Genomic DNA, 13028 nt, shown 5'->3' with positions numbered 1-13028 from the left:
GACCATTTTTCAATGTGGGACTTGTGAAAAACTACCTGTTGCCAATAGTCTAACAGTGAGTTACAGGAGTTATGATTCTCATAAAAATGTATCATGATTCCTTGTACCACTAAATTTAAAATATCTTGCATACATGGAATATGTAAGATTGGGGGTCTTAGGTAACATTTGGCAAGCAAGGGGCCATTCATCTCAGCTGACTCACTCACATAATTTGCTTAGTAGTGTCTATATTTGATGACTATGTATTTTTTCTTATAACTGCTTTATTGTGTTCAACAGCACCAATATGCAAAATGAACTCATGGTTCAAAATTGATTAACTGGACTTATAAAAGTAGTAAAATATGAAAACAGTATTATGAATGATATACTATGACCTAAACTTGTCAAAGTAGGGAAGAAGTTTTTAGAGAGAAAGTACACAGTTAATCTGTGTGCAGAACAAAGTTCTCTGATAATGAGTGAATTTCATGAACAGTGTGAAAGGGGAATTGCAAACAGGACATAGAATGATGAACATCTCAAGACTGGACTTTGTGGACTAACCATCACTGAGTTGCCTATTACAAAAAGTCATCAAATAGTGGCATGAAACCACTGAAGCTCTCTTGTAATTTTCTCTTTTTTTAAATTTTTTTAAATTTTTTTAATTTATTTTTTGAGAGACAGAGAGAGACAGCATGAGCAGGGGAGGGTCAGAGAGAGAGAGGGAGACAAGAATCCAAAGCAGGCTCCAGGCTCTGAGCTGTCAGCACAGAGACCGACGCGGGGCTCAAACACACAAACCGTGAGATCATGACCTGAGCTGAAGTTGGATGCTTAACTGACTGAGCCATCCAAGTGCCTTTCTCTTGTAATTTTCAAGGCAGAATTCAGGTATATCTTCAAGCTTTTCCAAAACAAGTGAAAACAAAAGCTTTTAAGTAAAATATTGATGAGTTCTCCCCACTAAAGGCAGAGAAGAGACCAAAACTAATAAAGTGTCATTCAAAGTTGCAAAGACGTTCATTGAGTAACCTTATGGAGAAAAGCAGAATAATCTAATTGTGAAATTATGAAACTGTTAGAAGATGGATAATGTCAGTGGTAAGAAAGGTGAAAGAACATTTACTATTTACTGCTAGGCTTTTCTTTTACATTTTTAAAAGTTTTTCTTAAATTTATTTTTGAGAGACAGAGAGAGACAGTGTGAGGGTCAGAGAGAGAGGGAGACAAAGAATCCAAAGCAGGGTCCAGGCTCTGAGCTGTCAGCACAGAGCCCGATGTGGGGCTCGAACCCACAAACCGTGAGATCATAACTTGAGCTGAAGCTGGACGCTTAAATGACTGAGCCACTCAAGTACCCTTACTGTTAGGCTTTTATTAGCAGACACTTTTCTTCAGACTTGTATAAAATCAGAGATGTCCATAGTGTAACCCAGATCATATGTGTAAAAGGAGAAATGATTGACAATGATTTATCACAAAAACTACTGCCAGAGGGGAAGAGACTTCTTGTTTGCTGATAATTTTGTAAGTCTTGGTGTACATGAAGAGTGTGTTAGGATTGTTATTGACTGAGTAAAATCAATATGTACAACAAAGTAAGATATCGTCACATGAATGACAGAAACTGCACCTCGGGGTGATCTAACACTGCTTTATTCACAGTTGTTGATGTAAGTGTGCCTCCTAAACTTGACTGAAGCTTGAAAGAAATAAGAAAAATTATGAGTATCATCAAATCGTAGGCAAGAATTTCCAGCATGCTGTGCAAGAAAATGAGTTGAGAACAGAAGATTCTGTTTCTTCATACTCAAGAACTCTGGCTGTCAAGAGTAAAGATCGTCAAATGAAACAATCAGTGAAAAAAATTTTCTTTAATTTCCAGTGGCTTATCTCAGTTGTATATTCAATATCTGGAGGATCCTGAATCTATTATTTTATAAACAGCCTATAAATTTTAACATTTAGGAAAAGAGTGGAAAAGTTTCTTAAAATACTAAATTTTGATATAAGTGGATTAGTTGACCAGAGTTCTTATCATTCTATTGAAAGATATTCCAAACTTACTAAAGAATTAAATTGGTGCTATTATTGACCATATTTAGCACACCTGAATGCCAGAAATGAATATGAAGAAATAATTATCATAAAGAAATCCAATCAAAAATTCATTAGAAATTCATTGGCCAGTTATCTTCTCTGTGTTGATGAATTCAACATCCTAGCCACTTTTCAGAAGAGCATGCCCTCAGCCTAATTAGTTCCTGATAAGGCACTGGGTGTCCATTGGTTAAAACTCTCCATAATTTCTGAATCCTTTTATGATCAGAAAAGCTAGACTAGTCAACAGATCATCAAGTATTTGCTGCTCTTCACAATGATTTTTTAAACAATTTAACTTCTTTTCAGGTTTCTTCACAAATGCTGAAAAATACTAAAATACAGACAAGGACTACTCATAATGTTATGGTAAACACTGTGAATATGGAATTACAAATTTAAAACATTTTCTGGTTTAAAAACTAAATCTGGTAGGGGCACCTGGAGGGCTTGGTCAGTTAAGCATCTGACTCTTGATTTAGGCTCAGGTCATGATCTTATAGTTCATGAGATTGAGCCCCACATTGGGCTTGTGCTGACAGTGCCCCACCTGGTTGGGATTCTCTCTCTCTCTCTCTCTCTGTCTCTCTCTGACTCATGCTCACATGCTTTCAAAATAAATAAACTTTAAAAAAATAAATTAAAAATATCAAATAACTCTGGTAGTCAATGCAGCTTCATGGGGTCTCTGTGTAGTAGGGTCAGTCTCTACATCCGACAGTGCTTGCCTTTATCCATTATTCACCATCCTCCACATCCACCTCTTCTGCCTCCCATCTGTTCTATCAAAGGTCCAGGGAGTCATCAGAGCCATCATCTTCCTCCACCAAAGCCACCTCAGTTCATGCCCCAGCCACAAGAGAAGCCACTTCTGTCTTCACCATGGCCTTCTCTGAACGTTCCACCAGGACCACGGTGGTCCATGAGGACACCTCTTCTTCCCCACATGCCAGCAGAGCCACCCCTGCCAAGGTCAACCAATGCCCAGGGGTTAAAGGATGATAGAATGAAGCCTTCAGGCTGTGGGGTCTTACACTGGTTGTATTCTGTTCTCCAGGTGAGGTTCTGGTGGGGCATTGCCAGTGTCTAGCTCCATGGTGGATGTGTCCTCCAGATAAGTTTCCTTGGGAACCTTGGGACCGTCTTGTGAGGAAGCCATCTCTGTCTCCCCCATGACCTTCTATACAACCTCCGGGGCCTCCTGGACCTCCAAGGACTGGTGGTAGCATCCCTCTACCCTCACAGGGAGTCATATGACCCAGCATGCTGTTCATCAGAAGCTTCCTCTGAGCAAGAAAAACCTCGTTTTCTCCCTTAAAAGTCTTTCCCCAACAAACCACTCCAAGGCAGCCTTGATAGTTGGTGGGTCTTCATAGGACCCTGTAGCACTGCCTTTGGGTTTCCCTGATTCCTTGCCTAAGTAGATATGGGTCATGGGTTGTCTGATTATTTTGTTCATCTTAACTCTACACTGTTTAAGGAGTCTGCCAAATCATGTAGAGTCACACTGTCCTTTAAGCCTTGTACATAAATTGCACTGTTGTCAGAGTCTTTATCTGGATCTACAGTTGGGCCTAGATCAAGATCTGGTCCTCTGTCTGTGAGTCCACCAGGCTTACTGAAGCTACCTTGCTCTCTAGCACCCATTCCACCACAGCCTCCTTCCCACTCACCTCTGCTCATGCCTCCAAGATCAAATCTTGGAGAGGTATAACCACCAGAAGGCTGTCCATAAGAAGCTGCATTGTCTGCCCACAGGTCACAATGGTTTGAGGCTGGGTAGAGCTGACATCAGTGGGCTGTCCATAGGTTCCATAACTTTGCTGTCGATATACCTGCATGGTCTGTGCATATTCATGGTGGGCTGGGTCATATAAGCACTGGGGCCCTGCTGGGCTGCAGCTTGGCTATAGGTACAGTCATCTGTGGATGCCGTTTTCTCTCCTTCCTTCTTGTTCCCAGAATGACTTTCAAGTTAGATCTTTCTAATTCAGTAGAAATCAAGAATAAATGAAGAAATAGACTCTATATGCAATCTACTGTTACAGCTGATTATCTGTATCCTCATTTTAAAGATACTCTCTCCCTCTCATTAATAATTGTTTTTTTTCATTTCCACTGCTATAATTATTATAATGAATTAATTATTCATAATTTCTATTATTAACACTTTTAAACTACTTACTATTGTTTTAAAATTATGACAGTATTTTAAATTTTTACCTACAATTGGTCTATATGGATGCCTATTATGTGGTTTGGTGATGCCAAAAAAATGGAGGAACTTTGATGTGTAAGATGGATTGGAGGAGGAAAAATGGTAGGCAGAGAGATGAAAAGTAAGTTCAATGGATTAGTAGAGGTCTGAAATGGAGGTGCTGGAAATAAAGCTTAAAAGATAATTGCAAAACATACTGGCAAGACAGAATTTTCTGGATGTTCCAAATGCACAACATGAGAAGAGTCATTAAGGAAGAGGAGTTCTTAAGACTTTGAGGTGCCAAGATGAAAGGAATAGTTATATCAACAAAAACAAGGTAGTCAGTGGGAGACAGTGGTTTATCTTAGAAAGTGAAGATTTTGGTATAAACATGTTGGGTTTGAAGTTAACATGGTAACATTCTAGTAAAGAAGAATATTTCATATAAAATTAAAACAACACTGTATACAGATGCATCTAAAATGTTTGAATATTGCTGATTCTCTGAATGACAGTAAGCAAATTACACTGATCATTTGCCTAATGAACTGGCTTCAGAAAGAAAGGTAAAAAAAAAGCTCACACTCTGAATTAGCATGGTGAGGCTTAATATAAACACTGTATGTGAATAATTATTATTACTAAATACTGTAGCATAGAAACACAAACATTTAGACTTCATAAATAATAATTGTCCCCAGTTTGAATTACCAAGATATATACATCTTTATAGTTTTCAGGATTTCATGTGTGTTTCCAGTATTGTGTCTCTACCAACAGATACGAAAATTTCCCCAAGAGTTGGCAGTAGTACAAACACAGCTTCATAATCACTGTGAACCACTGTCTGTTTTTCTTCACTTGAGAATTTGCCTTTCTTAGATAATTAACAGCCATAAGTAACACACACACACACACGCAGGCAAACAACACATACTCCCATGCCAGATCCTCACCCACTGATCCCTCCAATCCCACCAATAAAGACAGTTGAGATGGAGTAACAATGAGTAATGTTTTTTTACCTTTATAATAAAACTACACTTGGAAAACAAAAGGTTTGCTGCTGGATGGACTAGAGAATTTTTCCATACTTTGATATTTCTTTCTAAAATATATAACAAGCTAATTGCATCTCCCAGTAACACCCACATATGGCATGTCAAGAGAGGATAACGCTACAGGGAGCCTGTTCTTGGGGGCTCTTAGTCATTCAACTCTTGTCAAAGCACATGGTAAGTAATATGGAATTCGTTCAGCAAGATATCTTGCTAATACAAAATAGCTAAGAAACCTAGAAAGATGAAAGCTGGATTAAGAGTAGAGAGTAGAGGGCAGAGGAATTATTGAGGCATTAACTATGTCATATTAACATTAGCCAAACAGTTGATTTTGTTACCAGGGAGGTGAACTCAAAACTCCTCATCTTTTACCAAACAGTGGTGATTATCTAGAGAATGGGCAGACTAAACTACTATGTTCGTCAGCTAATGCTGACATCCTCAGCTAATGAGTGTGGTGATATGACACCTGAGAAATTATAAGAAACGTCATTTGCAGTGTGTCACTTCACAGCCACTGAATCCCTAGCTCTGTCACAGAGTCAATGGGCAAGCTCTCAAGGGTCACTTAGTCTTCTTGAGGTTGCTCTCCTTTCTTGTACAAATACTGACATGTTAATACCAATCATCTAGGAATCTATTGCAGAGGAAATTGTGCAACATGAATATTAAACAAATATAAGAGCTATAGAATAGTTAAGTTTAAATGTAACTAACTATATATTATGGCATACAGTCTCCTAAGAGACATTGTGTCATCTTGTGTGGGTTGAGGCCACTTTATCTCGTATGGTCCACCTATACTTAGAAATAGTTAACTAAAGAGACAAAGAGAAGTATACACTCACTGAAAGCTGGGTTATCTGATTACCCAGAGAAACAAGCACTGGATCAGCCATAATTACCCTAGAGATATTTTCTGTCAGGACTGGGAATTATAGTTCATCTTTCTGCCCCCTTCTTTTTAAAAAACTGTCTCATTCTCTGAAAAGTCAACCTGTTCTCCCTTCCCGCTGTTCCCCATAGTACTGGTGTGGGGATGGCAATCACTGAAAATCCCAGCTCTGGGATTTAAATTTGTGCTAACATCAAGTACATCCTATAAACATTTAATATTCAGCTTTAGAAAATTAGGCTCTCCTCTAAACATTGACCCATCAGAATACACTCACACCTCAACTCAGTCTCCACCTCCTGATTTTCTTTTGATCCCAAGCTGGGGAGCTGGGGGGTGGGTGGGTACTGTACACCCAGGGGTCTCAATCCAGACTTCCAAGATATCTGAGGTTCATTCCTGCTCTGCCATTTGCAGTTCTGTGACATTGGGGAAACCAGGCTGTGTAGTGCCTAGCAGAGAATCTGATACATGGTAGGTATGAAAACAAAATCCTATTAGGAAGAACTATATGCATAAAGATGCAGAGCACTTCAAGGAAAAGATGATACATACAATACAGGCCTGGAACCTAGTACTGTTTCTGAACTGTCACAGAAAACCCAGCACCAAAAGCAATTTTCTATTCAACTGTCAGGTGGCCCACACAGCGGAAGGGCCCCTGCTGTAGAGTGTCTCCAGGGGTCCGTAGCAAACCCCTTCTGGTGGAATTACACCTTCAAGGATACTCTTTGGAGTCTTTGGAATGCATACAAAAGATCCAATCAGCTTCATAATAACCTAGGAATTAGCTGGCTTGAAGGAACATTTGTTCATTTCTCGCTGTTTTGTCAGTGAAGGTCATAGAGTCCACACTGAATTCTCTGCAGGGACGCACACACAGGATATTCAGTAGTACATTTCCCACTTGGATATGGGAGGGCTGGGCAACCATACTCTCCCTTTATTCAGTACCTAGCATAATGTTGGCATGCCCCTAAATTATTTGATGACTGAATGGACTGGTACTCAGGGTCCTCTGGGGACAATGGAAATTCACCAAGTGCAGAAAAATCTGGCAGAGAATAACTATTAATAGATCCATATATGCCCCATTAAGGAATGTGATGTAAAAGTGTGGGTTTTTTCCTATACACATGAAGGTTCTCATATTTTGCCACAAGTTTTATCATCTTGGGAAACAGTTTTCTAACACTCAAGACAGATTTTTCCAGCACTGTGAAAGGGGCTCGAGTTTGAAAGCTGAGCCTTTCCAGATGTGCTTTAGAGTCCAGGGAGGATCCTCAACCACAGTCTACCTACGGCTCTCTCTGTGAAAGAAAAGCTCTATTAAGATGGGGAGTGGATTCTTTTCACAGCTCTTCAACAGAAATTTCTTTTATTGATGCCCCTTCAAATGCTGGCACTCTTAATGAGTCTGCACTGGTTGATAAATTTGGCTCAATAAAAACAGTTTGGTCTATCCACATAGCCACCAATACATTAATAGGAATTTTCCTGAATTCTTGCTCTCCCCTATTTTCTCCCTACCTCAGGCCTGAAAATGTATCTTATGCTGTAGCATACTCTCACACTAATCTGTAAGTATTATCAGAATGGCTTCTAATACAAATCTATGGGATACTGTGTAGTATGATTCAGAGAGCACTGGGCTTGGGAGGTACTAGAGCTAGGTTCTGATCTGAGACATGGCAAATCATGGATGTTTACTGAGCCTTAGTTTTCTCATATGTTCTGTAGGAAGGCTGAACTATGAGTCTTTAAATTCCCTTTTCAATTCTAAAATTTGAATAAATTTCAGGCTTTCATAGGCACATGCTTGGTAGTTTATATAAAGTAACACAGTTAATAATTCAGTGTAAAAAATGACGACTGTTTTTGGTTTGTAGTGATTTCTGCCAGATAAGATGTAATGACAGAAGAACACAAAATGTGTATATTATGATCTCACCTTTTAAAACGAGCACAAAAAGTCCTATGTATAGTATGCATGCATGTGTGTATACATGTACATAGGTGTGTGTGTGTATATACATATATGAATGTGTGTTTATATATATGAATTTGTATATATCTTTAAGTATATAAGCTTAGAAGAAAAACCCAGATATATTCTAGGTTATTGACATAGTTTTCTGAGTACGTATTTTTGAGGTGAGGCTGATTTTGATGTAGGGAACGAGAAGAAAAGTAGAAACTAAACCAAATAGGGAAACAACCAGAAACCCTGCTAAATCTCTCCCCACCAATTTGTACATAAGATATAATCATATTTGCTTAATCCTATAAAATTATTATGTATGTGCTCATAGAAACTTTTACAACAGCACAATTCATCTCCCTCTCCCAGTTTGGGGACTCTGTCAAGTTCAGTGCTGGTAGTTTGGGTTTTGAGGCAGAGCATAAGCAATATGGTCAGCATGGACTTCCAGGACCTAGCAAACCACACCAGGTGAGATGTTAGGTGCACCCTATCAAGATAAAGAATTTATTACAGTGCTGTCTTTCATTACACCAGTTCTGACTGGTTCTAGGAGTAGCAAAGGTCAATAAGAGAACTGACCTAGAATTAGGGGGTAGGTCTGTAAAGAGAATGAGTTGAAAGAGCAAGGCTGCTGGTGAAGGAGAAATTCAACTGAGCAACCATGAGGTTCCCGAAAAGGAAGCCTAAAAGAGGCTTGAAACCAGGTAGAGAATAAAAGAGTCAATATTGGGAGTACAAAAGGGGTCAAAGAGCAGGTAGGCTTGAGAGGGAAGATGGGATGTGAGAGGCTCTTGTTGGGAGAACATAACAGACGTGCCTGAAAAAGTTGATTCCTGTGGCCAAACAGAGACAAATATCTCTGAAAGAGCTGGGATCAAGGATTTGTAAAGTTGGGTTGTTAAATGGGTCATTCGAAGCAAATGAGGACACCACACACAAGCACCTCAAGGAGTCAAGTAAGACTAAGAACCTAATTTGTTTATGGGTATCCATCAAGGGCCTTTCCAGGGCCATAAATGTGAGTTACGAGGAGGAATAAACTATATATAATGCAATGGTAAGACCCACCAAAGAGAAAAATTCAGAGGTGAACATGGGCGTAATGTGGCAAATTGGGCTGCATGGAAACAGTGTCCTTAATGGAGACTGCTGACTTAGCTCTATGTCTGTTGAGAATATGGAGGATTCCTTAACAATCCAACAGACATAGAGCTAAATCAGCAGTGGAGGATGAGATTAGAATGGCAGACATAAAGTAGATGAAAATTGAAGTCTGCTAACCAAAAAAGGCTTACAATGCCAGGGGAATTTAGAGATAAGGAAAAATCATATAAATGATTAGCCTAAGGATTTCCTACACTGTCTTCATGTTGTCTTGGTATTAGTATTAGATTAAGGCTCAAGAGGATCCTACAGACTGGAATGATCCCAAAGTTTTCAAGTGACCCACATCTGGGTTCGCTGCATTTAGGAAAAACAATGGGTAGAACTACTGTAGCCTTCGTTCACATGGAGCAGCTAGGCTACAGGTCCAGAGCCCTCAAAGCGGTGGGAAGTAACAAATCAGGTGAGTGCTTTGAAGCAGAGCAAAGAAATGGATAGTTGAATTGCTGCTAGAAGCTCATCTCACATGCTCTGGCCCCATCCTGCTATCTATTGTAGGACTGAGAACTTTCCGTAAGTATCATCACCTTGTCATGGCTATCCACACAACTCATCCTCCCTCTTGCCCTTAACTTTGACATGACAGCCAGGTAAATCACATTTTTAACCCTTTATGTGTAGCCAAGATAAGGAGAGGGTAGCTATGTCTACAGGGTGTGTGGAAACAAGAGTGGGGAGTGAGACTTGGAAACATTTAAGTAACTGGCTTTTTAAAAAACTGGCTTTTAGCCCTTTTCCATCATATCCTGAAAATGGTCATTAGCTATATCTGAATTTATTGAGAAGTTCATGTTTTCAGAACCCTTGTGGAGGATAAATGAATTTTTCCACCAGCAAATAGGTCAGAGCATTTTTTTACAGCCAGGGCAATAATACAATAAAAGTTTAACAGATATACTTGACAGCCATTCATAGTATACCATTATTAGCCCCAAAATGAAACCACTTTTATCTATTTGTCAGTAATTTTCTGTATGCTTCCTTGTGTATTTGTCATGTATTTGTATTTATTTGTCAGTTATTTTACGTATGCTTAATCAGAGTAAACAAATCTGTGCATCAGAGACTCACTGGGTATAGACAATACCAGTTCATCTATCCATGCCTCAGTTTTACAAAAGAGAAAATATAAATAATGCTAGGAGTGTTTTACCATACTGATCCTTGTCTAACACACCATAACCACCACCCTGCCTTGGAGACAGACAGACAGACAGACACACACACACACACACACACACACACACACACACACACACCTTAAGAACTGTTGGAAACAAGAGACATCCCAATTATTGAGAGGTGTTTTTTGGCTGCCTTACTGACTTTTTCTAAAACAAGGCTCATAAGACAGAAAAAAAAGAAAAGAAAACTAGGTTTTCCTTGTGAGCAAGGGAGAGAGAGAGAGAAAAAAAATCAGAATGGATTCATAGGTATATGAGAAAATGCACAGGTAGGGGTTAGGTATTTGTGTCTTATAAAATGAGCTTCCATCCTTCCTGTCTAGAACCAATCATAACAGGAGAGGAAAGGCAATAGTTGGTAAAATGTGCTCAGGTGGATTGTACATCAGATGGAGCCTTTTTGAGATGACGAGTATCAAACATTCCAGGAATGGCTGATGCTCAATCAGTTAACTTCTCCCTTAAAGTATCTTGACATGGTTATGAAATGCCTTAACTTCAATAAAGAGCTCTGAAGTGCTCTGAAAAGTGAAGCAACATGAATAGAAAGGCTTTTACTGCTTTAAAAATGATCCCAAAATCATATTGGTATTAAATTTTTAGAATTTGACATTCCCCATAGCTATCCTGCAACATAATAAGAAATATCATGGGTTTAAGAAGAAACTCAACAGCACTTTCATCCTTTGAATTACAGGGGGAAAAAAGCCACAAGTAAACAGATGGAAGGAAGGCCACATGGGATAAACAGACAACATGGGAAATCCTTCCTATGCAGGAATTACTGAGGGCTGCAGCAGACTCACTGGTGATGTGCCAGGGAGGAGGTTAAGATGGTTGAGAAAGGAAGGGCGGGAGAGAAGACTCAAATATGGGGAGACAGAAAGAGGAATGGAGGTCCTATGAGCATATGCTACCCCTCTAATGTACTGAAGGGAAAGATACGCCCACAGCACAGGACCATCATGGGTAATGTCTTTTCCCTGGTTGGCAGAAAAGGCTCTCATTGTGTCAATTATCACATTTATGCCAGCTGGCTGCTGAAGAGGCATAGCCCTCAAAAACAAACAAACAAACAAAAAAAAAAACACCGTGGCCACCACCACACCAACAATAAAAAACACACACACACACACAAAACACAAGACATATACACAAATAAAACCAAGAAAAACAAAAAACAAAGAAACTGGTCAATTTGATGTTGCTTTACAGATAGAAGAAAATCAAATGCTGATGCTTTCTGGGTTTAGCAAACCCAGAAAATTACTTCCAATGGTACAATACAATATACCTGCCAATTCAGAGACAGAACTTGTTAAATGTCTATTAAATGTTGGCAGAAGTCAGGCAAATCCTTGCTGACCACCTACCATATTTCCTGCCCTGCTCTAGATGCCATGGATCAAGTCAGTCAGTCAGTCTACTACTGGAGCTTATATTCTAATAATAATTACATAATAAAGCAAACAAAATAAAAATAAAGTGGGGTTTAATTTATATTGGGCTCTTCAGGAAAAAAGAAGAGGGGCTATCATGAAGCCAATTTGTCACCACTCCCCTTTCTTTACTTGAGCAGAATCTGCCAAATCAACTATGGCTTTTTCAGCTGCTGAACCCTCCTCAACCCAGGGCTCCTGACAGCCGGTAAGAATTCATCAGTGTCAGCTCATGGAAACCTAAACCAGACTTATATTTGACATACATATCTACTTTTTTCTTTCTTATTTTATTTCCTTTGTATTTCTTCTTTATTATTTGTGGGAAATTTTGAAAATTCTCAGTAGTACTAGAAGAAACCAACAAAAGGGAGGATGCTCTTCTCTTCTGGCCAGGGTTTTCAAAGGGATTTCCAAGAACCCAGGGATGAGTTGGGTTTTTGGTCACAGCACTGGAAAGATTTTAAGTTGAAAGCTGTGTCTCCAGGTGGTGCCCCAAGGCCTGCTGTACAAACAATTCTGTTGCTGTCCAACATTTTCATCACAGTGATCTTTTCTGGGAGGCTCTGAGGCCTTATGTTAATAAAGTGTCTTAAAGATGGCACTCCTGTACCCTTGGCATTGTCTTCAAATAAGCGGCTGGACATTTACTTGTTTAGTGTTTTCTGTCAGGCTTTGATCTTGCAAAGTGATGAGCAGCTGCTCTGTACACTGGTGGCTTCGTGGCCAGGATGAAATCTTGTCATGGTAATAGTAACTGCTTTTTACTGCCACTTTGCACCACAATACAGAACATCTGGCTGCTTCCTGTTCCTTCTTCTCCCTGTCTTCTGGATTTGATGGAATTGTGGATGCCTGATTGCATGTGAAGTCTGTGGAGGTTCCTCAAAAACCTATCGATAGAACTCCCTTATGACCCAGCAATAGCATTGCTGGGGATTTACCCAAGAGAGACAGAAATGCTGATGCATAGGAGCACATGTACCCCAATGTTCATAGCAGCAATGTCAACA

At 39.5% G+C, this 13028-nt stretch overlaps 1 pseudogene; it reads right to left on the bottom strand.

Annotated features, from left to right (window-relative positions):
* Window positions 1-2796: 2796 nt before the first annotated feature.
* The window catches only part of LOC115300692, a 56289-nt pseudogene continuing 46057 nt past the window's right edge, over window positions 2797-13028 (bottom strand).

This window comes from Suricata suricatta, chromosome 1 (genome assembly GCF_006229205.1).
Source record: "Suricata suricatta isolate VVHF042 chromosome 1, meerkat_22Aug2017_6uvM2_HiC, whole genome shotgun sequence".
Taxonomy (NCBI): Eukaryota; Metazoa; Chordata; class Mammalia; order Carnivora; family Herpestidae; genus Suricata; species Suricata suricatta.
Note: the sequence above shows the minus strand (reverse complement) of the source record. Positions and strands in the feature narration are given on the sequence as shown.